The 26921-nt window shown below is 43.0% G+C and overlaps 1 long non-coding RNA gene across 1 annotated transcript in view; it reads right to left on the bottom strand.

Moving 5' to 3' along the window:
- Positions 1-589: 589 nt before the first annotated feature.
- Positions 590-26921, bottom strand: part of LOC143773792 (uncharacterized) — a 143407-nt gene continuing 117075 nt past the window's right edge. Inside the window, exon 4 of the long non-coding RNA XR_013215363.1 lies at positions 590-1279. This is a non-coding gene — a long non-coding RNA (uncharacterized LOC143773792). The remainder of the gene's footprint in view (positions 1280-26921) is intronic.

The raw sequence follows: 26921 nt of genomic DNA, 5'->3' as shown, positions 1-26921 counted from the left end.
TCAAAATGACTTCAAATGAGATGTGGTCTCTAAAAAAAATGGTGTTGTAAAAATGAGAAATTGCTGGTCAACTTTTAACCTTTATAACTCCCTAACAAAAAAAAATTTTGGTTCCAAAATTGTGCTGATGTAAAGTAGACATGTGGGAAATGTTACTTATTAAGTATTTTGTGTGACATATCACTGTGATTTAATTGCATAAAAATTCAAATTTGGAAAATTGCGAAATTTTCAAAATTTTCGCCAAATTTCCATTTTTTTCACAAATAAACGCAGGTAATATCAAAGAAATTTTACCACTATCATGAATTACAATATGTCTCGAGAAAACAATGTCAGAATCACCAGGATCCGTTGAAGCGTTCCAGAGTTATAACCTCATAAAGGGACAGTGGTCAGAATTGTAAAAATTGGCCCGGTCCATAACGTGCAAACCACCCTTGGGGGTGAAGGGGTTAATAGATTTTTTATGACTTCACCTGACTTAGAACGAATATTTTTTTCTGTTCAAGCCACCTGACTGCTGCATTCAATCACAGGCCACAGTCGTACTATGGCTGGTGAAGAGTGAAGGCGGAACATAAGAGACAATCACCAGCGCAGTGCAGCATTTGAGGAAGAAGACTGCCATCTACCGTTCAAACAAGACCATGTGGAACCTGCCAAAGAAAGGACAGTTCAGGGAGGAAGAGTTTGAATGAGACACATGGCCAAGTGACTCTGTTGATGCAGGAGGAGCGAGTGAGCTAGGCCTGTTGCTTACAGCACCAATATACGATCCAGGGAATGATTGCTTAGTGCAGGGGATGAAAGATGATGTGTATTATAATTATTAATTTTGTTATTTTTGGATAATCCAAGTCCCCTTTCAACATTCCATTTAGCCTGAACAAACCCTATAATCTAACTCCTAAAAAGAGCATATCAGCGTCTGACTTGATGTGTTGATATTACTTAAGTACACATAGATGACTTCTGCAAAAGTGCTCTTGGTATCGTGTAGCTGCATTTAATTGATTTCATTATGAATGCACAGATGTACTGCTCTACATTAAAAATGAAGATGCTACCATTACCCCATGATCTTGGTAGATGTGCACATTTCCAATATGACAATGATCTGAAACACACATCTGTTGCATTTCAGAAGAACATGATGAAAGTGATTCTGTGGCCTAGTATGTCTTATGATCTGAACCCAACCGAACACCTATGGGGAATTCGTAGACACTTGAGTAACATCCTCCATCCGGCATCCAGGCTCTAAAATTCATTGTTCCTGAAGAATGGAAAAAAAAGATATTAAAATATGTTGCAAATTTGTTTATTCCATGCTTAAAAGACTTGATGCCATCCTTAAGAGTCATAGAGGTTATGCAAAACACTATAGATTTAATAGTTTTTAATATGGGGAATACATTCATTTTTGAATCAACTAATTTGAGTAAAATTGAAGATTTTGTAATAAAAGTTTTATTACCTTATTATCATCTTAGTTTCATGTTATAGGTTAAAAATGTTCTATGAAACTTAGTCTTTGGATAAACTCTGGTTTCTGACTGAATAACCAAACTGATGGGAACACTTTGCTATTCCAAAAAGTTTGGTTGATTCACAAAAATGTTTTACATGTCCATTAAAAAGGATTGCTAAAAATGACTAGTGTCATAGAAAGTAGGAACATGTAGCCTGGGTACACAACGCGCTTCTACTCACAAAAGGCCTTCATCAGGTATATAGAGCTATATGACTGGTAGGAAATTTTTTTTATATATGTCTCCATTTTAATGTGGGTGTGGTTTCTCCCTTGAAACTTCCCCTCCTTGCTGTATTTATCCAATCACTATAGACAAACACATGGGTCCTAGCTCTAGAGGTGGGAGAAGGAAAGGGGAAAGAGACACCACCCCAAATTTCCCTCAATAACTTGACTTGGTTATTTGAGTGAAATTACATTCAAAATGATTTGGTTTAAAAATTCCTACACTGCATCAATTTCTAAACCGTATAAATTATTATTATTATTTATTATTATAGCTCCATTTATTCCATGGCGCTTTACATGTGAGGAGGGGTATACATAATAAAAACAAGTACAATAATCTTGAGCAATACAAGTCACAGCTGGTACATGAGGAGAATGGACCCTGCCCATGAGGGCTCACAATTTACAAGGGATGGAAGAGGATACAGTAGGAGAGGATAGATCTGGTCGTGCAGTGGTTTGGTCGATCGGTGGTTACTGCAGGTTGTAGACTTGCCGGAAGAGGTAGGTCTTCAGGTTCTTTTTGAAGGTTTCGATGGTAGATGAAAGTCTGATATGTTGTGGTAGAGAGTTCCAGAGTAGGGGTGATCTGCGAGAGAAATCTTGTATGCAATTGTGGGAAGAGGAGATAAGAGGGGAGTAGAGAAGGAGATTTTGTGAGGATCGGAGGTTGCGTGCAGGAAAGTACCGGGAGACGAGGTCACAAATGTATGGAGGAGACAGGTTGTTGATGGCCTTGTATGTCATGGTTAGGCTTTTGTACTGGAGTCTCTGGGTAATGGGGAGCCAGTGAAGGGATTGACAGAGGGGAAAGACCGGGGAATAGCGGGGGGACAGGTAGATTAGTCAGGCAGCTGAGTTTAGAATAGAGTGGAGGGGTGTGAGAGTGTTAGAGGGGAGGCCACAGAGCAGGAGGTTATAGTGGTCGAGGTGGGAGATGATGAGGGCATGGACTAGGGTTTTTGCAGATTCTTGGTTTGGGAATGTATGGATCCGTGAAATATTTTTGAGTTGAAGGCAGCGGGAAATGGAAAGGGCTTGGATATGCAGTTTGAAGGAGAGATCAGTGTCAAGGATTACCCCGAGGCAGCGAATTTGTGGGACTGTGGAGAGTGGGCAGCCGTTTACTGTAATGGATAGGTTCATTGGGGGGGGTCACATGAGTTGGGGGAAAGACAATGAATTCTGTTTTGTCCATGTTAAGTTTTAGAAATCTAGCGGAGAAGAAGGATGAAATAGCGGATAGACATTGAGGGATTCTGGTTAGTAGGGTGGTGATATCTGGTCCAGAGATGTAGATCTGTGTGTCATCAGCATAGAGATGATACTGAAAACCGTGAGGTTTTATGAGCTGTCCCAGGCCAAAGGTGTAAATGGAGAAGAGCAGGGGCCCTAGGACTGAACTTGCGGGACTCTGACAGATGGAGGGCGAGGTGAGGAGGTGGTGTGTGAGTGGGAGACGCTGAATGTCCGGACTGTTAGGTATGATGAGATCCAGGATAGGGCCAAGTCTGTGATGCTAAGGGATGAGAGGGTCTGTAGTAATAGGGAATGGCCCACTGTGTCAAAGGTATACAGTATATATATATATATATATATATATATATATATATATATATATATATATATATATATATTTGTGTATCTATTCTTTCATCCTTTACACTTCTTGGTGATCAATTCACACCACAAGATAACGAAAACATTTTTTTTTTCACTAAAATAAAAAAATATTCAAATTTTTTTGTTTAATTTTTTCTTAATTTTTTCTTTTTATTTGTTTTTTTAAATTAATTTTTTTTTTAATTTGAGCTTTTCGGTTTGTTATATGTGGAAAATAAGGGTGGGTTTGTAAATACCTGTATTTCTATAAGTCGACACCACACGGGATTGTGAATGATTGCTTAGGAATGTTTGGATGGCCACACTCGTGTGTCGCAACCTGGGGTTGAAGACACTCGGGTGGTCTCCGAGTATTTGTAAGTGTTCGGAGATTTTGTTTTTGTTGAGGCAGCTGCATGATTTCCACCTCATTTTGAGAGATGTAATTTTTCCATATTTTGGTCCACATGTTTCATGTGAGGTCTTGTTTTTTGCGGGACGAGTTGACGTTTTTATTGGTAACATTTTCGGGCACGTGACATTTCTTGATCGCTTTTTATTCCAATTTTTGTGGGGCAGTATGACCAAAAAACAGCTATTCATGAATGTCTTTGAGGGGCGCTTATACCGTTCCGTGTTTGGTAAAATGGATAAAGCAGTTTTATTCTACAGGTCAGTATGATTACAGCAATACCTCATATATATCTTTTTTAATGTTTTGGCGGTTTTATACGATAAATGTGGCAACGCAAAAAAATATTTTTTGCAATAAAAAGCATCTTCTAGTGTGTGACGGCTGCCAAACATAAAAATCTGCTAAAAACCCCTCTATTAAAGTAAATCAAGCCCCCCTTCATCACCCCCTTAGTTAGAGAAAAATAAAAAAATTTAAAAAATGTATTTATTTCCATTTTCCCATTAGGGTTAGGGCTAGGGCTAGGGTTAGGGTTAGGGTTAGGGCTAGGGTTAGGGCTTAGATTACATTTACGGTTGGGATTAGGGTTAGGGGTGTGTCAGGGTTAGAGATGTGGTTAGGGTTATGGTTGGGATTAGAGTTAGGGGTGTGTTTGGGTTAGGGTTTCAGTTAGAATTGGGAGTTTCCACTCTTTAGGCACATCAGGGCTCTCCAAACGCGACATGGCGTCTCATCTCAATTCCAGCCAATTCTGCTTTGAAAAAGTAAAACAGTGCTCCTTCCCTTCCGAGCTCTCCCGTGCGCCCAAAGAGGGGTTTACCCCAACATATGGGTATCAGCGTACTCAGGACAAATTGGACAACAACATCTGGAGTCCAATCTCTCTTGTTACCCTTGGGAAAATAAAAAAATTGGGGGCTAAAAAACATATTTTTAGGAAAAAATGAATTTTTATTTTCACGGCTCTGAGTTATAAACTGTAGTGAAATACTTGGGGGTTTAAAGTTCTCACAACACATCTAGATAAGCTCCTTGGGGGGTCTAGGTTCCAATATGGGGTCACTTGTGGGGGGTTTCTACTGTTTAGGTACGTTAGAGGCTCTGCAAGCGCAATGTGATGCCTGCAGACCATTCCATTTAAGTCTGCATTCCAAATAGCTTTGGGAAAATACAAAACTGGGGGCTAAAAAATAATTTTTGCGGAATTTTTTATTTTATTTTCACGGCTCTGCGACATAAACTGTAGTGAAACACTTGGGGGTTCAAATCTCTCACAACACATCTAGATAATATCCTTAGGGGGTCTCTTTTCCAAAATGGTGTCACTTGTGGGGGTTTCAATGTTTAGGCACATCAGGGGCTCTCCAAATGCAATATGGCGTCCCATCTTAATTCCAGCCAATTTTGCATTGAAAAGTCAATTGGCACTCCTTCCCTTCCGAGCTCTGCCATGCACCCAAACAGTGGGGTATCAGCGTACTCAGGACACATTGCACAACAACCTTTGTGGTACAATTTCTTCAGGTACCCTTTGGAAAATAAAAAATTGGGGGCGAAAATATTATTTTTGTGAAAAAATATTATTTTTTATTTTTACGGCTCTATATTATAAACTTCTGTGAAGCACTTGGTGGGTCAAAGTGCTCACTTCACATCTAGATAAGTTCCTTAGGGGGTCTACTTTCCAAAATGGTGTCACTTGTGGGGGGTTTCAATGTTTAGGCACATCAGGGGCTCCCCAACGCAACATGGCATCCCATCACTAGTGTTAAGCGATACCGTCCGATACTTGAAAGTATCGGTATCGGATAGTATCGGCCGATACCCGAAAAGTATCGGATATCGCCGATACCGATACCCGATACCAATACAAGTCAATGGGACACCAAGTATCGGAAGGTATCCTGATGGTTCCCAGGGTCTGAAGGAGAGGAAACTCTCCTTCAGGCCCTGGGATCCATATTACTGTGTAAAAGAAAGAATTAAAATAAAAAATATTGATATACTCACCTCTCCGGAGGCCCCTGGACATCACCGCTGGTAACCGGCAGCCTTCTTTGCTTAAAATGAGCGCGTTTAGGGCCTTCCATGACGTCACGGCTTCTGATTGGTCGGGTGCCGCTCATGTGACCGCCTCGCGACCAATCACAAGCCGTGATGTCATTCTCAGGTCCTAAATTCCTAGAATGAGGAGTTTAGGGCCTGAGAATGACGTCACGGCTTGTGATTGGTTGCGTGGCGCTCATGTGACCGCCACGCGACCAATCACAAGCCGCAACGTCATTCTCAGGTCCTAAATTCCTAAAATGAGGAGTTTAGGGCCTGAGAATGACGTCACAGCTTCTGATTGGTCGCATGCCGCTCATGTGACCGCCACGCGACCAATCACAAGCCACGACGTCATTCTCAGGTCCTAAATTCCTAGAATGAGGAGTGTAGGGCCTGAGAATGAAGTCACGGCTTGTGATTGGTCGCGTGGCGGTCACATGAGCGGCACGCAACCAATCAGAAGCCGTGATGTCATGGAAGGCCCTAAACGTGCTCATTTTAAGCAAAGAAGGCTGCCGGTTACCAGCGGTGATGTCCAGGGGCCTCCGGAGAGGTGAGTATATCAATATTTTTTATTTTAATTCTTTATTTTACACAGTAATATGGATCCGATACCGATTCCCAATACCACAAAAGTATCGGATCTCGGTATCGGAATTCCGATACCCCAAGTATCGGCCGATACCCGATACTTGCGGTATCGGAATGCTCAACACTACCCATCACAATTCCAGCCAATTTTGCATTGAAAAGTCAAATGGTGCTCCTTCGCTTCCGAGCTCTGCCATGCATCCAAACAATGGTTTACCCCCACATATGGGGTATCGAGGTACTCAGGTCAAATCGTACAACTACTTTTGGGGTCCATTTTCTCCCGATACCCTTGGAACAATAAAAAAAATTGGAGCTGAAGTAAATTTTTTGTGCTGATGTAAAGTAGACATGTGGGAAATGTTACTTATTAAGTATTTTGTGTGATATATCTCTGTGATTTAAGGGCATAAAAATTCAAAGTTGGAAAATTGCGAAATTTTCAAAATTTTTGCCAAATTTCCATTTTTTTCACAAATAAACGCAGGTAATATCAAATACATTTTACCACTATCATGAAGTACAATATGTCTCGAGAAAACTGTGCCAGAATCACCAGGATCCGTTGAAGCGTTCCAGAGTTATTACCTCATAAATGGACAGTGGTCAGAATTGTAAAAACTGGCCCAGTCATTAACATGCAAATCACCCTCGGGGCTTAAGGTGTGAAAGGGAATCTGTCACCCCAAAATTGGCCTATAAATTAAGGCCACCGGCATCAGGGGCTTATATTAGCTTAGCTTATCTTAGCTTATTCTATAATGCTGTAGATAAGCCCCGATGTATCATGAAAGATAAGAAAAACAGGTTATGTTATACTCACCAAGGGGCGGTCCTGGTTCGGTCCGATCTGATGGGCGTTGCAGGTCTGGGTCGGCCCCTCCCATCTTCATATGATGACGCCCTCTTCTTGTCTTCCTGCAGCGGCTCCTGTGCAGGCGTACTTTGTCTGCACTGTTGAGGGCAGAGCAAAGTACTGCAGTGTGCAGGTGCTGGGCCTCTCTGATCTTTCCCGGCGCCTGCTCACTGCAGTACTTTGCTCTGCCCTCAGCCGGTACAGACAAAGTATGCCTGCGCAGGAGCCGCGGCATGAAGAAAAGAAGAGGACGACATCATATGTAGATGGGAGGCACCGGACCGGAACGCGATGCCCATCGTACCGGACCGCACGGGGACCGCCCCTGGGTGAGTATAATATAACCTGTTTTTCAATTTTTTCAGGATACATCGGGGGCTTATCTACAGCATTACAGAATGCTGTAGATAAGCCCCTGATGCCGGTGGCCTTAGTTTATAGGTCAATTTTGGGGTGACAGATTCCCTTTAAGAAGCAGAAAGTGCATGTACACTAGGCGCATTGCCCAAAGACCTGCGAGGCGTGCAAAGGCACGCAAACCTTTGAGCTGATGTGGATACCCCAACAGCAGCACGGTCAGGATTGTGAGCAAGTCAGCATCACTGATGGGGAAAGAGGGAGGCACGCAGGAGCAATGATGTTACAACGAGCTTATTAAGTTCTGAAATCTTGGTTAAAGTTACAGTTAGGTCCATATATATTTGGACACAGACAACATTTTTCTAATTTTGGTTATAAACATTACCACAATGAATTTTAAACAAAACAATTCAGATGCAGTTGAAGTTCAGACTTTCAGCTTTCATTTGAGGGTATCCACATTAAAATTGGATGAAGGGTTTAGGAGTTTCAGCTCCTTAACATGTGCCTCCCTGTTTTTAAAGGGACCAAAAGTAATTGGAAAGATTAAATAATTTTAAATAAAATGTTCATTTCTAGTACTTGGTTGAAAACCCTTTGTTGGCAATGACTGCCTGAAGTCTTGAACTCATGGACATCACCAGACGCTGTGTTTCCTCCTTTTTGATGCTCGGCCAGGTCTTCACTGCGGTGGTTTTCAGTTGCTGTTTGTTTGTGGCCTTTCTGTCTGAAGTTTAGTCTTTAACAAGTGAGATGCTGCTCAATTGGGTTGAGATCAGGTGACTGACTTGGCCATTCTGTAATATTCCACTTCTTTGCTTTAATAAACTCCTGGGTTGCTTTGGCTTTATGTTTTGGGTCATTGTCCATCTGTAGTATGAAATGATGACCAATCAGTTTTGCTGCATTTTGCTGGATCTGAGCACACAGTATGTCTCTGAATACCTCAGAATTCATTGGGCTGCTTCTGTCCTGTGTCACATCATCAATAAACACTAGTGACCCAGTGCCACTGGCAGCCATGCATGCCCAAGCCATCAGACTGCCTCAGCCGTGTTTTACAGATGATGTGGTATGCTTTGGATCATGAGCTGGACCACGCCTTCGCCATACTTTTCTCTTTCCATCATTCTGGTAGAGGTTGATCCTGGTTTCATCTGTCCAAAGAATGTTCTTCCAGAACTGTGCTGGATTTTTTAGATGTTTTTTAGCAAAGTCCAGTCTAGCCTTTTTATTCTTGATGCTTATGAGTGGCTTGCACCGTGCAGTGAGCCCTCTGTATTTACTTTCATGCAGTTTTCTCTTTATGGTAGATTTGGATATTGATACGCCAACCTCCTGGAGAGTGTTGGTCACTTGGTTGGCTGTCGTGAAGGGGTTTCTCTTCACCATGGAGATTATTCTGCGATCATCCCCCACTGTTGTCTTCTGTGGGCGCTCAGGTCTTTTTGCATTGATGAGTTCACCAGTGCTTTCTTTCTTTCTCAGGATGCACCAAACTGTTGATTTTGCCACTCCTAATATTGTAGCAAGTTCTCGGATGGTTTTTTTCTGTTTTCGCAGCTTAAGGATGGCTTGTTTCACCTGCATGGAGAGCTCCTTTGACCGCATGTTTACTTCACAGCAAAACCTTCCAAATGCAAGCACCATACCTCAAATCACCTCCAGGCCTTTTATCTGCTTAATTGAGAATGACATGATGAAGGGATTGCCCACACCTATCCATGAAATAGCCTTGGAGTCAATTGTCCAATTACTTTTGGTCCCTTTAAAAACAGGGTGGCACATGTTAAGGAGCTGAAACTCCTAAACCCTTCATCCAATTTTAATATGGATACCCTCAAATGAAAGCTGAAAGTCTGAACTTCAACTGCATCTGAATTGTTTTGCTTAAAATTCATTGTGGTAATGTCTATAACCAAAATTAGAAAAATGTCGTCTCTGTCCAAATATATATGGACCTAACTGTATATGAGCACACAAATCTCCAAATGTCCAAACTTTTGCATTAGCCCATTTTACTTTTTGTAATTTTTAAAATGTAGAAAATGACAATATATTTTTGCCTAAAATACAAAGGAAATGTGTCATAATTAGCTTTAGCCCTTATAGAGATAATTTCATCTTCAACTTGTTTACTGTAACTCTTCACAACTATTCACTTTTCATTTTTACCAGTGGTGCCCAAACTTTTATATGCCACTGTATTTCAGACTGCCGCCAGAGGCAAGATGCAGCCCTATGTAAACACTTTCTAAATCATAACATTCCGGCTTGTCTACATATTTTCATATTGCTACATTATCTTTTTGGGAACAAAACTTACAAAGAACCAGACATTAGCAGGCATCACTGAGCTTGTTGTTTTTATGCTTAGAACTTTAATCTATTTTCCAGGTGATGTTTGGTACTTAAAATACCATAGGAATGAACTATTTCATTATTCAACCTAATAAGTGACTGGGATTAGGCCAATTCAGTTTTTCCATACTCCTCTTCTCACATTGGACTTTTTTCAGAAACAAAAGTTTTATCAACAGTGACACATCGGAGTTTAAAATCATAAACCAAGTATTAACTATTTATAACCTCATAGTACAACTGCTTTTGCAGTTCAGTTAAGTATGACTATATCTCCTCTAGCCATATATACTCCTCTAGCCATATCTCAGGTCATATAATGTACCCTAAGGGTATGTGTCTCTGTGCGGCGTGCGGGGTGTCTGTGCGGCGTGTCTCCGTGCGGCGTGGGGGGTATCTCTGTGCGGCGTGCGGGGTGTCTCTGTGTGGCGTGCGGGGAGTCTCAGTGCGGGCATCGTCCGATGGGACTACAAGTCCCATCGGACGATGCCTGCTACACTGACAGTGATTGACACATTAGCCAATGATGGGACAGTAGTAGTCCCATCATCCGGCTAATGTGTTGAATGAAAAAAAAAAAAATACTCCATACATACTCCATACATACTCCATACATACTCCATACATACTCCATACATACTCCATACAGTACATACATACTACATACAGTACATTCATACATTACATTCATACATTACATACATGACATACATATAGACATACAGTACATTAAGCATAGAGTACATACTCACCATTACTTGTCATTTTGATCCCCGAAGCCAGTGTCATCTGTAAAACAGATGAAAAAAACAAACAACCAATATACTCCTTGTCCACAGAAATCCACGAGTGTCCCACGACGATCTCCCGTGGAGAACGGCAGCAACAGCTGTTGCGACCGCTCACCAGGGGCCCCAGAAACACAATGACTGGAGGAAGGTATTCTTCCGCCGCTGTAAAAAAATAGTCCCTAGCCTCACTTATGGCATTGCTGGGTGAGAAATTTTCCCAGGCAGCAATTGCCATAAAGTGAGCCTTTGTCCTAAGGTAACCTCTCAGTGATGCACTGCAGGAGCCATTGTCTCCTGTCAGTGTGTCACTGAAGGTCCTATAGAGCAGTGACATCACCCAATGTCACTGTTTTATAGGGGAGATCGTCGTGGGACACTCGTTATTAATTGGACTATGGCGGACAGGTAGTATACGGTTTATTATTTTACGTTTTTTGCAGGCACTGAAGTATGGTAAGTATGGTTAAATGAAGAATATTAAAATACTTTTTTCCTAATGTGTGCGTGTTTAATTAACCTTTTCTTACTATTGGATTAATAATGGATAGGCGTCTTATTGACGCTTCTCCGTTATTAACCTGGCTTAATGTCACCTTACAATAGCAAGGTGACATTAACCCCTTATTACCCCATATCCCACCGCTACACGGGAGTGGGAGGAGAGGGGCTAAGTGCCGGAATTGGTGCATCTTTCAGATGCGCCATTTCTGGGGTGGCTGCGGACTGGAATTTGTAACGGGGGGGGGCATATCCATGGCCCCTCTCTACACTATGAATATCAGCCCACAGCTGTCTGTGAAGCCTTTCTGGCTATAAAATATAGGGGGACCCCACGTCATTTTTTTGGGGGTCCCCCTATTTTAATAGCCAGTAAAGGCTACGCAGACAGCTGTGGGCTGATATTCAGAGCAGGCTACAAATATTGGCCCCTGGCCGTCAGCTTTCCCCCTCTGGCGCAGAAAATTGAGCTGGAGCCCACGCCGTTTTTTTCCACTTTTTTTTTTTAAATTCAACGCTCATTAAGGCCTCTTTCACTCTTGCGTCGGTATGGCTCCGTCGCTATGCGCTGGGCCGACATACCGACGCACGTTGTGAAATTTGTGCATGACGTGGGCAGCGGATGCAGTTTTTCAACGCATCCGCTGCCCATTCTGAAGTCCGGGGAGGAGGGGGCGGAGTTTCTGCCGCGCATGCGCGGCAGAAAATGGCGGGCGCGACTGCCAAAAAAACATTCACTTTAACGTTTATTCGTGCCGACGGTCCGCCAAAAAATGACGGATCCATTGCACAACGGACACGACGTGTGGCCATCCATCGCGATCTGTCGCTAATACAAGTCTATGGGTAAAAAACGCATCCTGCAAGCACATTTGCAGGATCTGTTTTTTTCCGCCGGATCCGTTTTTTTCCACCGGATCCGTTTTTTTCTGCCTGATCCGTTTTTTTCTCATAGAGTTGTATTAGCGCCGGATTGCGCCTGATGGTCACACGTTTCATCAGTTTTTTGCAGGATCCGTCAAAAAAGCTGTTTCCACTGGACTGAAAACACATACAGAGGAACGGTTTTTCTGTCCGGCGAAAAAACGCACAGTGACGGATCCAGCAAAAAACGAATGAAACGTGTGGCCTTCAGGCGCAATTCAGCGCTAATACAACTCTATGAGAAAAAACCGGATCCGGTGGAAAAAAACGGATCTGGTGGAAAAAAACGGATCCGGCAGAAAAAAACGGATCCTGCAAATGTGCTCCCAGGATGTGTTTTTTACCCATAGACTTGTATTAGCGACGGATCGCGACGGATGGCCACACGTCGCGTTTGTCATGCAACGGATCCGTCGTGTTTTGGCGGACCGTCGGCACGAAAAAACGTTCAAGTGAACGTTTTATTGTACGTCGCGTCCGCCATTTTTAACAGCGCATGAATGGCAGAAACTTCGCCCCCTCCTCCCCAGACTTCAGAATGGGCAGCGGATGCATTGAAAAACTGCATCTGCTGCCCACGTCGTGCACAAATTTCACAACGTGCGTCAGTATGTCGGCCCGACGCATTGCCACGGACCCGTACAGACGCAAGTGTGAAAGAGGCCTTAATGAGCGTTGAATTTTAACCCCTTCATGACCCAGCCTATTTTGGCCTTAATGACCTTGCCGTTTTTTGCAATTCTGACCAGTGTCCCTTTATGAGGTAATAACTCAGGAACGCTTCAACGGATCCTAGCGATTCTGAGACTGTTTTTTCGTGACATATTGGGCTTCATGTTAGTGGTAAATTTAGGTCGATAATTTCTGAGTTTATTTGTGAAAAAAACGGAAATTTGCCGAAAATGTTGAAAATTTCGCAATTTTCACATTTTGAATTTTTATTCTGTTAAACCAGAGAGTTATGTGACACAAAATAGTTAATAAATAACATTTTCCACATGTCTACTTTACATCAGCACAATTTTGGAAACAAATTTTTTTTTTGCTAGGAAGTTATAAGGGTTAAAATTTGACCAGTGATTTCTCATTTTTACAACAAAATTTACAAAACCATTTTTTTTAGGGACCACCTCACATTTGAAGTCAGTTTGAGGGTTCTATATGGCTGAAAATACCCCAAAGTGACACCATTCTAAAAACTGCACCCCTCAAGGTGCTCAAAACCACATTCAAGAAGTTTATTAACCCTTCAGGTGTTTCACAGCAGCAGAAGCAACATGGAAGGAAAAAATGAACATTTAACTTTTTAGTCACAAAAATGATCTTTTAGCAACAATTTTTTTATTTTCCCAAGGGTAAAAGGAAAAACTGGACCACGAACGATGTTGTCCAATTTGTCCTGAGTACGCTGATACCTCATATGTGGGGGTAAACCACTGTTTGGGCATACGGCAGGGCTTGGAAGGAAAGGAGCGCCATTTGACTTTTTGAATGAAAAATTGGCTCCAATCTTTAGCGGACACCATGTCGCGTTTGGAGAGCCCCCGTGTGCCTAAACATTGGAGCTCCCCCACAAGTGACCCCATTTTGGAAACTAGACCCCCCAAGGAACTTATCTAGAAGCATAGTGAGCACTTTAAACCCCCAGGTGCTTCACAAATTGATCCATAAAAATTAAACAGTACTTTTTTTTCACAAAAAAATTATTTTAGCCTCAATTTTTTCATTTTCACATGGGCAACAGGATAAAATGGATCCTAAAATTTGTTGGACAATTTCTCCTGAGTACACTGATACCTCATATGTGGGGGTAAACCACTGTTTGGGTGTACGGCAAGGCTCGGAAGGGGAGGCGTGCCATTTGACTTTTTGAATGGAAAATTAGCTCCAATCGTTAGCGAACACCATGTCGCGTTTGGAGAGCCCCTGTGTGCCTAAACATTGGAGCTCCCCTACACGTGACCCCATTTTGGAAACTAGACCCCCCAAGGAACTTATCTAGATGCATAGTGAGCACTTATAACCCCCAGGTGCTTCACAGAAGTTTATAACGCAGAGCCGTGAAAATAAAAAAATAATTTTTCTTTCCTCAAAAATAAGTTTTAGCCCAGGATTTTTTAATTTTCCAAGGGTAATAGGAGAAATTGGACCCCAAATGTTGTTGTCCAGTTTGTCCTGAGTACGATGATACCCCATATGTGGGGGTAAACCACTGTTTGGGCACACGGCAGGGCTCGGAAGGGAAGGCACGCCATTTGGCTTTTTGAATGGAAAATTAGCTCCAATCATTAGCGGACACCATGTCACGTTTGGAGAGCCCCTGTGTGCCTAAACATTGGAGCTCCCTAACAAGTGACCCCATTTTGGAAACTAGACCTCCCAAGGAACTAATCTAGATGTGTGGTGAGCACTTTGAACCCCCAAGTGCTTCGCAGAAGTTTATAACGCAGAGCCGTGAAAATAATAAATGTGTTTCCTTTCCTCAAAAATATTTTTTTAGCCCGGAATTTTTTTATTTTTGCAAGGGTAACAGGAGAAATTGGACCCCAAAAGTTGTTGTCCAGTTTCTCCTGAGTACGGTGATACCCCATATGTGGGGGTAAACCACTGTTTGGGCACATGCCGGGGCTCGGAAGGGAAGTAGTGACGTTTTGGAATGCAGACTTTGATGGAATGCTCTGCGGGCGTCACGTTGCATTTGCAGAGCCCCTGATGTGCCTAAACAGTAGGAACTCCCCACAAGTGACTCCATTTTGGAAACTATACCCCGCAAGGAACTTATCTAGATGTGTGGTGAGCACTTTGAACCCCCAAGTGCTTCACAGAAGTTTATAACGCAGAGCCGTGAAAATAATAAATGTGTTTCCTTTCCTCAAAAATATTTTTTTAGCCCAGAATTTTTTATTTTTGCAAGGGTAACAGGAGAAATTGGACCTCAAAAGTTGTTGTCCAGTTTCTCCTGAGTACGCTGATACCCCATATGTGGGGGTAAACCACTGTTTGGGCACATGCCGGGGCTCGGAAGGGAAGTAGTGACGTTTTGGAATGCAGACTTTGATGGAATGCTCTGCGGGCGTCACGTTGCATTTGCAGAGCCCCTGATGTGCCTAAACAGTAGGAACTCCCCACAAGTGACTCCATTTTGGAAACTAGACCCCGCAAGGAACTTATCTAGATGTGTGGTGAGCACTTTGAACCCCCAAGTGCTTCACAGAAGTTTATAACGCAGAGCCGTGAAAATAATAAATGTGTTTCCTTTCCTCAAAAATATTTTTTTAGCCCAGAATTTTTTATTTTTGCAAGGGTAACAGGAGAAATTGGACCTCAAAAGTTGTTGTCCAGTTTCTCCTGAGTACGCTGATACCCCATATGTGGGGGTAAACCACTGTTTGGGCACATGCCGGGGCTCGGAAGGGAAGTAGTGACGTTTTGGAATGCAGACTTTGATGGAATGCTCTGCGGGCGTCACGTTGCATTTGCAGAGCCCCTGATGTGCCTAAACAGTAGGAACTCCCCACAAGTGACTCCATTTTGGAAACTAGACCCCGCAAGGAACTTATCTAGATGTGTGGTGAGCACTTTGAACCCCCAAGTGCTTCACAGAAGTTTACAACACAGAGCCGTGAAAATAAAAAATCATTTTTCTTTCCTAAAAAAAGATGTTTTAGCAAGCAATTTTTTATTTTCACAAGGGTAACAGGAGAAATTGGGCCCCAATGTTTGTTGCCCAGTTTGTTGTGAGTACAGTGATACCCCATATGTGGGGGTAAACCACTGTTTGGGCGCACGTCAGGGCTCGGAAGGGAAGTAGTGACATTTGAAATGCAGACTTTGATGGAATGGTCTGCGGGCGTCACGTTGCATTTGCAGAGCCCCTGATGTGCCTAAACAGTAGAAACACCCCACAAGTGACCCCATTTTGGAAACTAGACCCCCCAAGGAACTTATCTAGATGTGTGATGAGCACATTCAACCCCCAAGTGCTTCACAGAAGTTTACAACGCAGAGCCGTGAAAATAAAAAATCATTTTTCTTTCCTCAAAAAAGATGTTTTAGCAAGCAATTTTTTATTTTCACAAGGGTAACAGGAGAAATTGGGCCCCAATGTTTGTTGCCCAGTTTGTTGTGAGTACAGTGATACCCCATATGTGGGGGTAAACCACTGTTTGGGCGCACGTCAGGGCTCGGAAGGGAAGTAGTGACATTTGAAATGCAGACTTTGATGGAATGGTCTGCGGGCGTCACGTTGCATTTGCAGAGCCCCTGATGTGCCTAAACAGTAGAAACACCCCACAAGTGACCCCATTTTGGAAACTAGACCCCCCAAGGAACTTATCTAGATGTGTGATGAGCACGTTCAACCTCCAAGTGCTTCACAGAAGTTTACAACGCAGAGCCGTGAAAATAAAAAATAATTCTTCTTTCCTCAAAAATTATGTCTTAGCAAGTAATTTTTTATTTTTGCAAGGGTAACAGGAGAAATTGGACCCCAACAGTTGTTGCCTAGTTTGTCCTGAGTACGCTGGTACCCCAAATGTGGGGGTAAACCACTGTTTGGGCACACGTCGGGGCTTGGAAGGGAGGGAGCACCATTTGACTTTTTGAATGCAAGATTGGCTGGAATCAATGGTGGCGCCATGTTGCGTTTGGAGACCCCTGATGTGCCCTAACAGTGGAAACCCCTCATTTCTAACTTCAACACTAACCCCAACACACCCCTAATCCTAATCCCAACTGTAGCCATAACCCTAATCCCAACCCTAACCCCAACACACCCCTAACCACAACCCTAACCCCAACACACCCGTAACCCTAATTCCAACCCTAGCCCTAATTCCAACCCTAACCCTAAGGGTATGTGCCCACGTAGCGGATTCGTGTGAGATTTTTCCGTACGACTTTTGAAAAATCTGCAAGTAAAAGGCACTGCGTTTTACCTGCGGATTTACAGCAGATTTCCAGTGTTTTTTTGTGCGGATTTCACCTGCGGATTCCTATTGAGGAACAGGTGTAAAACGCTGCGGAATCCGCACAAAGAATTGACATGCTGTGGAAAATACAACGCAGCGTTTCTGCACGGAATTTTCCGCACCATGGGCACAGCGGATTTGGTTTTCCATAGGTGTACACGGTACTGTAAACCTGATGGAAAACTGCTACGAATTCGCAGCGGCCGATCCGCTGCGGATCCGCGGCCGATCCGCTGCGGATCCGCGGCCGATCCGCTGCGGATCCGCGGCCGATCCGCTGCGGATCCGCTGCGGATCCGCGGCCGATCCGCTGCGGATCCGCGGCCGATCCGCTGCGGATCCGCGGCCGATTCGCTGCGGATCCGCTGCCAAATCCGCACATGCCATAACCCTAACCCTACCCGTAACCCTAACCCTAGTTCTAACCCTAACCCTAGTTCTAACCCTAACCACAGTGGGAAAAAAAAAAAAATATATTTTCTTTATTTTATTATTGTCCCTATCTATGGGGGTGATAAAGGGGGGGGTTTATTTATTATTTTTTTTATTTTGATCGCTGTGGTAGAACCTACCACAGCGATCAAAATGTACCTGTAAGGAATCTGCCGGCCGGCGGGCGTACTGAGCATGCGCCCGCCATTTTGGAAGATGGCGGCGCCCAGCGAGGAGACGGCCGGACACCGGGAGGATCGGTAAGTATGAAGGGGTGGTGGGGGGGTGGATCTGAGCACAGGGGGGGTGATCGGAGGACGGGGGGAGCGGACAGCAGGACGGGGGAGCGGGCAGGAGCACGGGGCAGCGGAGCACAGGACGGAGGGGACCGGACCCCATAACGGAGCGGTGGGGGGGGCGATCGGTGGGGTGGGGGGTGGTCACTTCAGGTTTTCCAGCCATGGCCGATGATATTGCAGCATCGGCCATGGCTGGATTGTAATATTTCACCTGTTTTTTAGGTGAAATATTACAAATCGCTCTGATTGGCAGTTTCACTTTCAACAGCCAATCAGAGCGATCGTAGCCACGGGGGGGTGAAGCCACCCCCCCTGGGCTGAAGTACCACTCCCCCTCTCCCTGCAGACCGGGTAAAATAGGAGTTAACCCCTTCACCCGATCTGCAGGGACGCGATCATTCCATGACGCCACATAGGCGTCATGGGTCGGATTGGCACGGGTTTTCATGACGCCTATGTGGCGTCATGGGTCGGGAAGGGGTTAAAAAAAAAAGTGGAAAAAAACGCCAGAGGGGGAAAGCTGACGGCCGGGGACCAATATCTGTAGCCTGCTATGAATATCAGCCCGCAGCTGACTGCGTAGCCTTTACTGGCTATTAAAATAGGGGGACCCCCCCAAAAAATGACGTGGGGTCCCCCTATATTTTATAGCCAGAAAGGCTACGCAGACAGCTGCGGGCTGATATTCATAGCCTAGAGAGGGGCCATGGATATTGCCCCCCGGCTACAAATACCAGTCCGCAGCCTCCCCAGAAATGGCGCACCGATGTAAGCGGTGGGATATGGGGTAATAAGGGGTTAATGTCACCTTGCTATTGTAAGGTGACATTAAGCCAGGTTAATAACGGAGAGGCGTCAATAAGACGCCTATCCATTATTAATCCAATAGTAAGAAAGGGTAAATAAAACACGCACACATTAGGAAAAAAGTATTTTAATATTCTTCATTTAACCATACTTACCATACTTCAGCGCCTGCAAAAAACGTAAAATAATAAACCGTATACTACCTGTCTGCCGTAGTCCAATTAATAACAAGTGTCCCACGATGATCTCCCCTATAGAACAGTGACATCGGGTGATGTCACTGATCTATAGGACCCTCAGTGACACACTGACAGGAGACAATGGCTCCTGCAGCGCATCACTGAGAGGTTACCTTAGGAAAAGGCTCACTATATGGCAATTGCTGCCTGGGAAAATTTCTCACCCAGCAATGCTATAAGTGAGGCTAGGGACTATGCTTTTTCAGCGACGGAGGAATACCTTCCTCCCGTCATTGTGTTTCTGGGGCCCCTGGTGAGCAGTCGCAACAGCTGTTGCTGCTGTTCTCAACGGGAGATCGTCGTAGGACACTCGTGGATTTCTGTGGAAAGGGAGTATATTGGTTGTTTGTTTTTTTCATCTTCTTTACAGATGCCACTGGCTTCGGGGATCAAAATGTCAAGTAATGGTGAGTATGTAATCTATGTTTAATGTACTGTATGTCTATATGTATGTCATGTATGTAATGTATGAATGTACTGTATGTAGTATGTATGTACTGTATGGAGTATGTATGGAGTATGTATGGAGTATGTATAGAGTATTTTTTTTTTCATTCAACACATTAGCCAGATGATCGGACTACTACTGTCCCATCATTGGCTAATGTGTCAATCACTGTCAGTGTAGCAGGCATCGTCCGATGGGACTTGTAGTCCCATCGGACGATGCCCGCACTGAGACACCCCGCACGTCGCACAGACACCCCGCATGCCAGACAGAGACCCTGCACGCCGCACAGAGACCCCGCACGCCGCAAAGAGACACCCCGCACAGAGACCCCGCACGCCGCACAGAGACACCCCGCACGCCGCAGAGACCCTGCACACCACACAGAAACCCCACACGCCACACAGAGACACCCTGCACGCCGCACAGAGACCCCACATGCCGCACAGAGACACCCCCCACACTGCACAGAGACCCCGTATGCCACACAGAGACACCCCGCACGCCGCACAGAGACCCCGCACGCCACACAGAGACACCCCGCATGCTGCACAGAGACCCTGCACGCTGCAGAGACCCTGCACGCTGCACAGAGGCTCACCGCACAGACCCCAGAGAGCCCCGGTAGGCCCGCACAGAGCCCCGGCAGGTAGATATACATCCCTGGCAGGCCCACACAGACCCCGCTCGCAGACACAGACACTCACAGTGTCCGCCCACGCACCGCCCATGCACCGCCCATGCACCGCCCACACTCTTCGCCCCTCCGGAAGAATATGTAGAAGGACAGAAAGGGCTTATTTACATTCCGATATTTGTGTCCCATTGACTTGCATTGGTATCGGGTATCGGTATCGGCGATATCCGATATTTTTTGGATATCGGCCGATCCAATCCAATACCGGTACTTCTGGATATCGGAAAGTATCGCTCAACACTAGTCATAAGTATTCAGACCCTTTGATCAGTATTGAGTAGAAGCATCCTTTTGAGCTAGTACAGCCATGAGTCTTCTTGGGAATGATGCAACAAGTTTTTCACACCTGGATTTGAAGATCCTCTGCCATTCTTCTTTGCAGATCCTCTCCAGTTCTGACAGGTTGGATGGTGGATGTTGGTGGACATCCAGTTTCAGGTCTCTCCAGAGATGCTCAATTGGGTTTAGGTCAGGGCTCTGGCTAGGCCAGTCAAGAATGGTCACAGAGTTGTTCTTAAGCCACTCCTTTGTTATTTTAGCTGTGTGCTTAGGGTATTGTCTTGTTGGAAGATGAAACTTTAGCCAAGTCTGAGGTCCAGAGCACTCTGGAAGAGATTTTCATCCAGGATATCTGGCCACATTCATGTTTCCTTCAATGACAACCAGTCATCCTGTCTCTGCAGCTGAGAAACACCCCCATAGCATGATGCTGCCACCACCATGTTTCAATGTTGGATTTGTACTGGGCAGGTGATGAGCAGTGCCTGATTTTCTCACCAAAAAGGTCTATCTTCATCTCATCAGACCAGAGAATCTTATTTCTCATAGTCTGGGAGACCTTCATGTGTTTTTTAGCAAACTCTATGCAGGCTTTTATATGTCTTGCACTGAGGAGAGGCACTGTTGGGCCACTCTGCCATAAAGGCCTCACTGGTGGAGGGCAGCAGTGACTTTGTGGAACTTTCTCCCATCTCTCTACTGCATCTCTGCAGCTCAGCCACAGTGATCTTGGGATCCTTCTTTACCTTTCTCACCAAGGCTCTTCTCCCACGATTGCTCAGTTTGGCTGGATGGCCAGGTCTAGGAAGACTTCTGGTGGTCCCAAACTTCTTCCATTTAAGGATTATGGAGGTCACTGTGCTCTTAAGAACCTTGAGTGCTGCAGAAATTCTGTTGTAACCTTGGCCAGATCTGTGCCTTGCCACAATTCTGTCTCTGAGCTCCTTGGCTATAGACAGGTGTGTGCATTTCCAAATCAAGTCATATCAGTTTAATTAAGCACAGCTGGACTCCAATGAAGGAGTGGAACCATCTCAAGGTGGATCACAAGGAAATAGATAACATGTGACTTAAATATGAGTGTCTGAGCAAAAGGTCTGAATACTTATGACCATGTGATATTTCAGTTTTTCTTTTTTATCAAATTTGAAAAAATTTCTACAATTCTGTTTTTTTCAAGATGGGGTGCAGAGTGTACATTCATGTGAAAAAATGAACTTTTTTGAATTTACCAAATGGCTGCAATGAAACAAAGAGTGACACATTTAAAGTATAGTTATATCATGTATAATACTTCTGAATATATGGTGTATCAACAGATTAATTATTACAGTGGGTACTTATAACACTAATATATGCACTTTTAAAACTATGTTCTTATAAGATTTTACTCTCACAAGAATATACTCTCACAAAAATATAATGAGGTTGAAGGTCTCATTAAAACCCTTTAAGGGTTAATATTTCAAGGTATGAATTGAATAAACCTCTTTGCGAAGGAGTCTCATTTTGATTTGCATTTTATTATTTCCTTTAACCATAGAACGCATGACGTTAAAAATATACATATTAACGTATTGGGGGCCTTTTAGGCCCCCATGCACATAATGTAGAAAAACACACTTAAATAACTTTCACAAGTTTATTTCAAAATTGCTCAATAAAATATGAATAGTGGACAAAATTTTAATTAGAATTTTTCACAGAAAACACCAAAAAATCTTTTTTTTCCCAAATTTCACACAAAGACATGAAAACACACAAAAACGCATAGAAATCTATAGCAAACTAGCTGCAGCTACATTTTTATTCTAACTTTCTTTTCTATTATATTAGTCTTCCAAACAATTCTGACATGTTATTTTTTCAGAAGAGTGTTCTTTGCAAACAGTTTCCTTACAAGTGGAACAATATCTCTCAGTTTTCCTCTCTATGTTTCTTGGACACATGAAACAACGCTTTCGTTTTCTTTCTCCTGGCTCTGGAATAATCTGAAACTGTACGCCACACCGTTTCATTGCTTCTTTAGTTTGCTTTGGCAAGCATTTCAAGTCGCTTCGCTCTATCATGTGAGGCATTACAAGTTCATGACAAAGGTCTTTCAAGAATATGCGTCTCCTGTCCTTCCTCTGTGCATGAAATTCCGGATGAGTTTCTGTATAAATAATGAATGAATTTAGGGCTGCTACATCAAGCATATTTGAAAATAGTACTACAGGCCATCGTTTTGCTTGCCATCTCATCCATTTTATCTACACTTCCTTTTGTTGTATTGTAATGCAGGATGATTTCTGGTTTCAATTTTTTGTCATTGCTGTCAACACTGCAATCGTGATGCATGGTACTGAGTAAAATTACAGATTTCTCCTTCTTCGCCTTGTAAGATACCAAAGTCACTTTGTTATTGAATCCAAAGACACTCTCATAAAGTGCTCGCTGACGATTGTGTTTCAGTGCTTCTGGAATTTCTCGTCTGTTTTGCTTTATAGTACCAACAAGTGTAATAGCTTTTGCAAGCAGAAAATTGCCTAGTTCAACATTGGTGAAATAATTGTCCATGGTAATGTTTCTACCTGAATTAAATATTGGAACAGCAAGAGTTTTGACTATTTCAGACCCCAGATCCTTCTGTACTGGGGCACCAACCTCTTTGCCACAGTAGATTACGCCATTTATGCCATAATAATTTGCAGAATCACACATCCAGAAGATTTTTATTCCGTACTTGGCTGGCTTGCTGGGCATGTATTGTATGAACTTGCAGCGTTCTCTGAACGGTACAAGTTGCTCATCTACAGTAACATTAGTACTAGGATTGTAAAGTTTTGTGCAATTTTTGATAAATATGTTCCAGATATAACTGATAGGGGCTAATTTGTCTGTTTCAAACCTCGCTGCACGAGTTCGCTTATCATCAAAGCGAATGATTCTTCTAATTTCCTCATATCTGCCCACTGACATTGTCGCCTTATAGTGTGGATCAGAAAGTGGGTCCAGAAATAATTCTCGTATTGGGACATCATACGATTTTTGACTCCCTGCCAGCAGTAAAAGTCCAATATATGCATAAAGTTCCTCTTTTGAGATATTTTTCCAGGACTTATTTTTTGCAGAAGCGATACGTCTTCCTTCTAGGTTTGAACATAATAGGACCTCTTCTGCAATATTGTCAGAAAAATAAGTCATCCTCACATGTTATTATCCACACCCTGGCCCCTCCACCAGCATTACTGAGTACAAATAAAGTAACTTGAGACACAAACACTACTGAGAACATGATAAAAATAGCGGGGGCCTAAAAGGCCCCCAGTTCGTACAGATGTAGTTTTCACCAAACAAGCATTGTTACACCATAATGCCTATGAAAAAAATTACATGAACAACTGGATATTATCAACAACGACATACTTGAGGAATACCTGGAGTTTCAAAATTCTAACTAAAGTAATTTTGCAGATAATAGCAAAAATGCAAGCATGGGGGCCTAAAAGGCCCCCAATAAGCGTTCTAGGGTTAATCTGTTCTAAAATAAAACATCTCATATCAAAAACCTTATTCTTAGCTTCAAAAAATGTTTGGCGAAAGTAGTTTTACTGTTTTCCTTTGTTTGGTACTTATTCACACTTGGCTCCCTTTCATTATCACCTTCCATTAATTGTTAGAACATTTTTTAAATATATGTTTATATAGCAGGTTTTTGTTTATTTATGAGCATTTGAGCCATTCTAGTTTTTTGACCCATTTAAACTTTACCATAAGCATTCTTTAGTAAGAGGATAGTATTTTTAGACTTGCATGTATAGCACCCTCGCAATGGAATCTACTGTCCAAGTATTAAAAATTAATTACCGTACTGTTGCCTCGAATAATGCAATTTTGACACCTCCAACTAGGAGAAGTGCCTAGCTTAGAAGTATTCAAAAAGGACTTTATGGTTTTATGAGGAACAATATCTCCTCTAATTAGTTGGTCAGCTATAGCTTTTCCTTTTCTATATACAAATTTAGTAGGTAACTAGCTGAAGAGCCTGGTGTTGCCTGGGCATAGTAAATATCTGTGGTTAGTTATAGCACCTCACTTCTCTTATTTTCCCATCACGCCTCTCATTTTCCCCATCACATCTTTCATTCTCCCCCTCACATCTCTCATTTTCTCCCTCACACCTCTCATTTTCCCCCTCACTCCTCTTATTTCCCCCTCACTCCTCTCATTCCCCCCTAACACTTGTAATTTCGACCTCACATCTGTCATATTCCGATCACTCCACTATTTTCCCTCACTCCTCTCAATTTGCACTCACACCTTTTCATTTTCACCTCACACCTCTCATTTTCACCTCAGTATATACATGTTTGTCATCTCCCTTATATATAGTATACGCCTGTATGTCATCTCCTGTATATAGTATATACCTGTATGTCATCTCCTCCTATATATAGCATATACCTGTATGTAATCTCCTGTATATAGTATATACCTGTGTGTCATCTTACCTATATATAGTATATATCTGTGTGTCATCTCCTCCTGTATATAGTATATACCTGTATGTCATCTCCTCCTATACATAGCATATACCTGTATGTCATCTCCTCCTGTATATACTATATACCTGTAGGTAATCTGCTCCTGTATATAGTATATACCTGTGTGTCATCTCCTCCTGTATATAGTATATACCTGTATGTCATCTCCTCCTGTATGTAGTATGTACCTGTATGTCATCACCTCCTCTATATAGTATATACCTGTGTGTCATCTCTCCTGTATATAGTATATATCTGTGTGTCATCTCCTCCTGTATATAGTATATACTTGTGTGTCATCTCCCCTGTAAATAGTATATACCTGTGTGTCATCTCCTCCTGTATATAGTATATATCTGTATGTCATCTCCTCCTGTATTAGACCTCGTTCACACGTTATTTGGTCAGTATTTTTACCTCAGTATTTGTAAGCTAAATTGGCAGCCTGATGAATCCCCAGCCAACAGTAAACCCACCCCGTGGCAGTATATATTAGCTCACACATACACATAATAGACTGGTCATGTCACTGACAGCTGCCGGATTCCTATATGGTACATTTGTTGCTCTTGTAGTTTGTCTGCTTATTAATCAGATTTTTATTTTTGAAGGATAATACCAGACTTGTGTGTGTTTTAGGGCGAGTTTTGTGTGTCAAGTTGTGTGTGTTGAGTTGCGTGTGGCGACATGCATGTAGTGACTTTTGTGAGATGAGTTTTGTGTGGCGACATGCGTGTAGCAACTTTTTGTGTGTCGAGTTGCATGTGACAGTTTAGTGTAGCAAGTTGTGTGCAGCAAGTTTTGCGCATGGCGAGTTTTGCGTGTGGCGAGTTTTATGTGTGGTGCCTTTTGAGTATGTGCAAGTTTTGTGTGAGGCAACTTTTGCATGTGTTGCAACTTTTGTGCATGTGGCAATTTTTCCGCGTGTGCAAGTTTTGCGTGTGGCGAGTTTTCCATGAGGTGAGTTTTGCACGTGTGGCGAGTTTTGCATGTGGAGAGTTTTGCGCGTGGCGAGTTTTGAGCGGCGACTTTTGTGTTTCGACTTTTATGTGGCGAGGTTGGTGTATGTGTGGTGAAATGTGCGCTGAGGGTGGTATATGTGTTCGAGCACGTGGTAGTGTGTGGCGCACTTTGTGTGTGTGTTCATATCCCCGTGGTGGTGTGGTGATTATCCCATGTCGGGGCGCCACCTTAGCAACTGTACAGTATATACTCTTTGGCGCCATTGCTCTCATTCTTTAAGTCCCCCTTGTTCACATCTGGCAGCTGTTAATTTGCCTCCAACACTTTTCCTTTCATTTTTTCCCCATTATGTAGATAGGGGCAAAATTGTTTGGTGAATTGGAAAGTGGGGGGTTAAAATTTCACCTCACAACATAGCTTTGATGCTCTCGGAGTCCAGACGTGTGACTGTGCAAAATTTTGTGCCTGTAGCTGCGACGCCTCCAACACTTTTCCTTTCACTTTTTCCCCATTATGTAGATAGGGGCAAAATTGTTTGGTGAATTGGAAAGCGCGGGGTTAAAATTTCACCTCACAACATAGCCTATGACGCTCTCGGGGTCCAGACGTGTGACTGTGCAAAATTTTGTGGCTGTAGCTGCGACGGTTCAGATGCCAATCCCGGACATACACACATACACACATACACACATTCAGCTTTATATATTAGATTATAAAGCTTTTCAAAACTTCAATCTTAATAAATACTGATATGTTAATAAAGTTTTTTGATCATACTAGAATGGTCAAAAGAGAAAATAAAGACTATTTTCTGATCCTTCTCATATTTATTAGCCACATTAGTCTGTCTTTTTTAAATTTACCTGCATCTCGCAAAACCTCATCCTTGTTACATCCTCTTTGTTTAAATTTCTTTGAGATCCTGCTTTCATGTATATGATATTCATATTTGATAGAATAAATACGTTAAGCTTGTACAAATTGACTTTTATGAATCACATTAAAAAATTGGGTGGCATGATCTCAATGCATTAGTTTTTTTCTGATAC

This window comes from Ranitomeya variabilis, chromosome 5, assembly GCF_051348905.1.
Source record: "Ranitomeya variabilis isolate aRanVar5 chromosome 5, aRanVar5.hap1, whole genome shotgun sequence".
Lineage (NCBI taxonomy): Eukaryota > Metazoa > Chordata > Amphibia > Anura > Dendrobatidae > Ranitomeya > Ranitomeya variabilis.
Note: the sequence above shows the minus strand (reverse complement) of the source record. Positions and strands in the feature narration are given on the sequence as shown.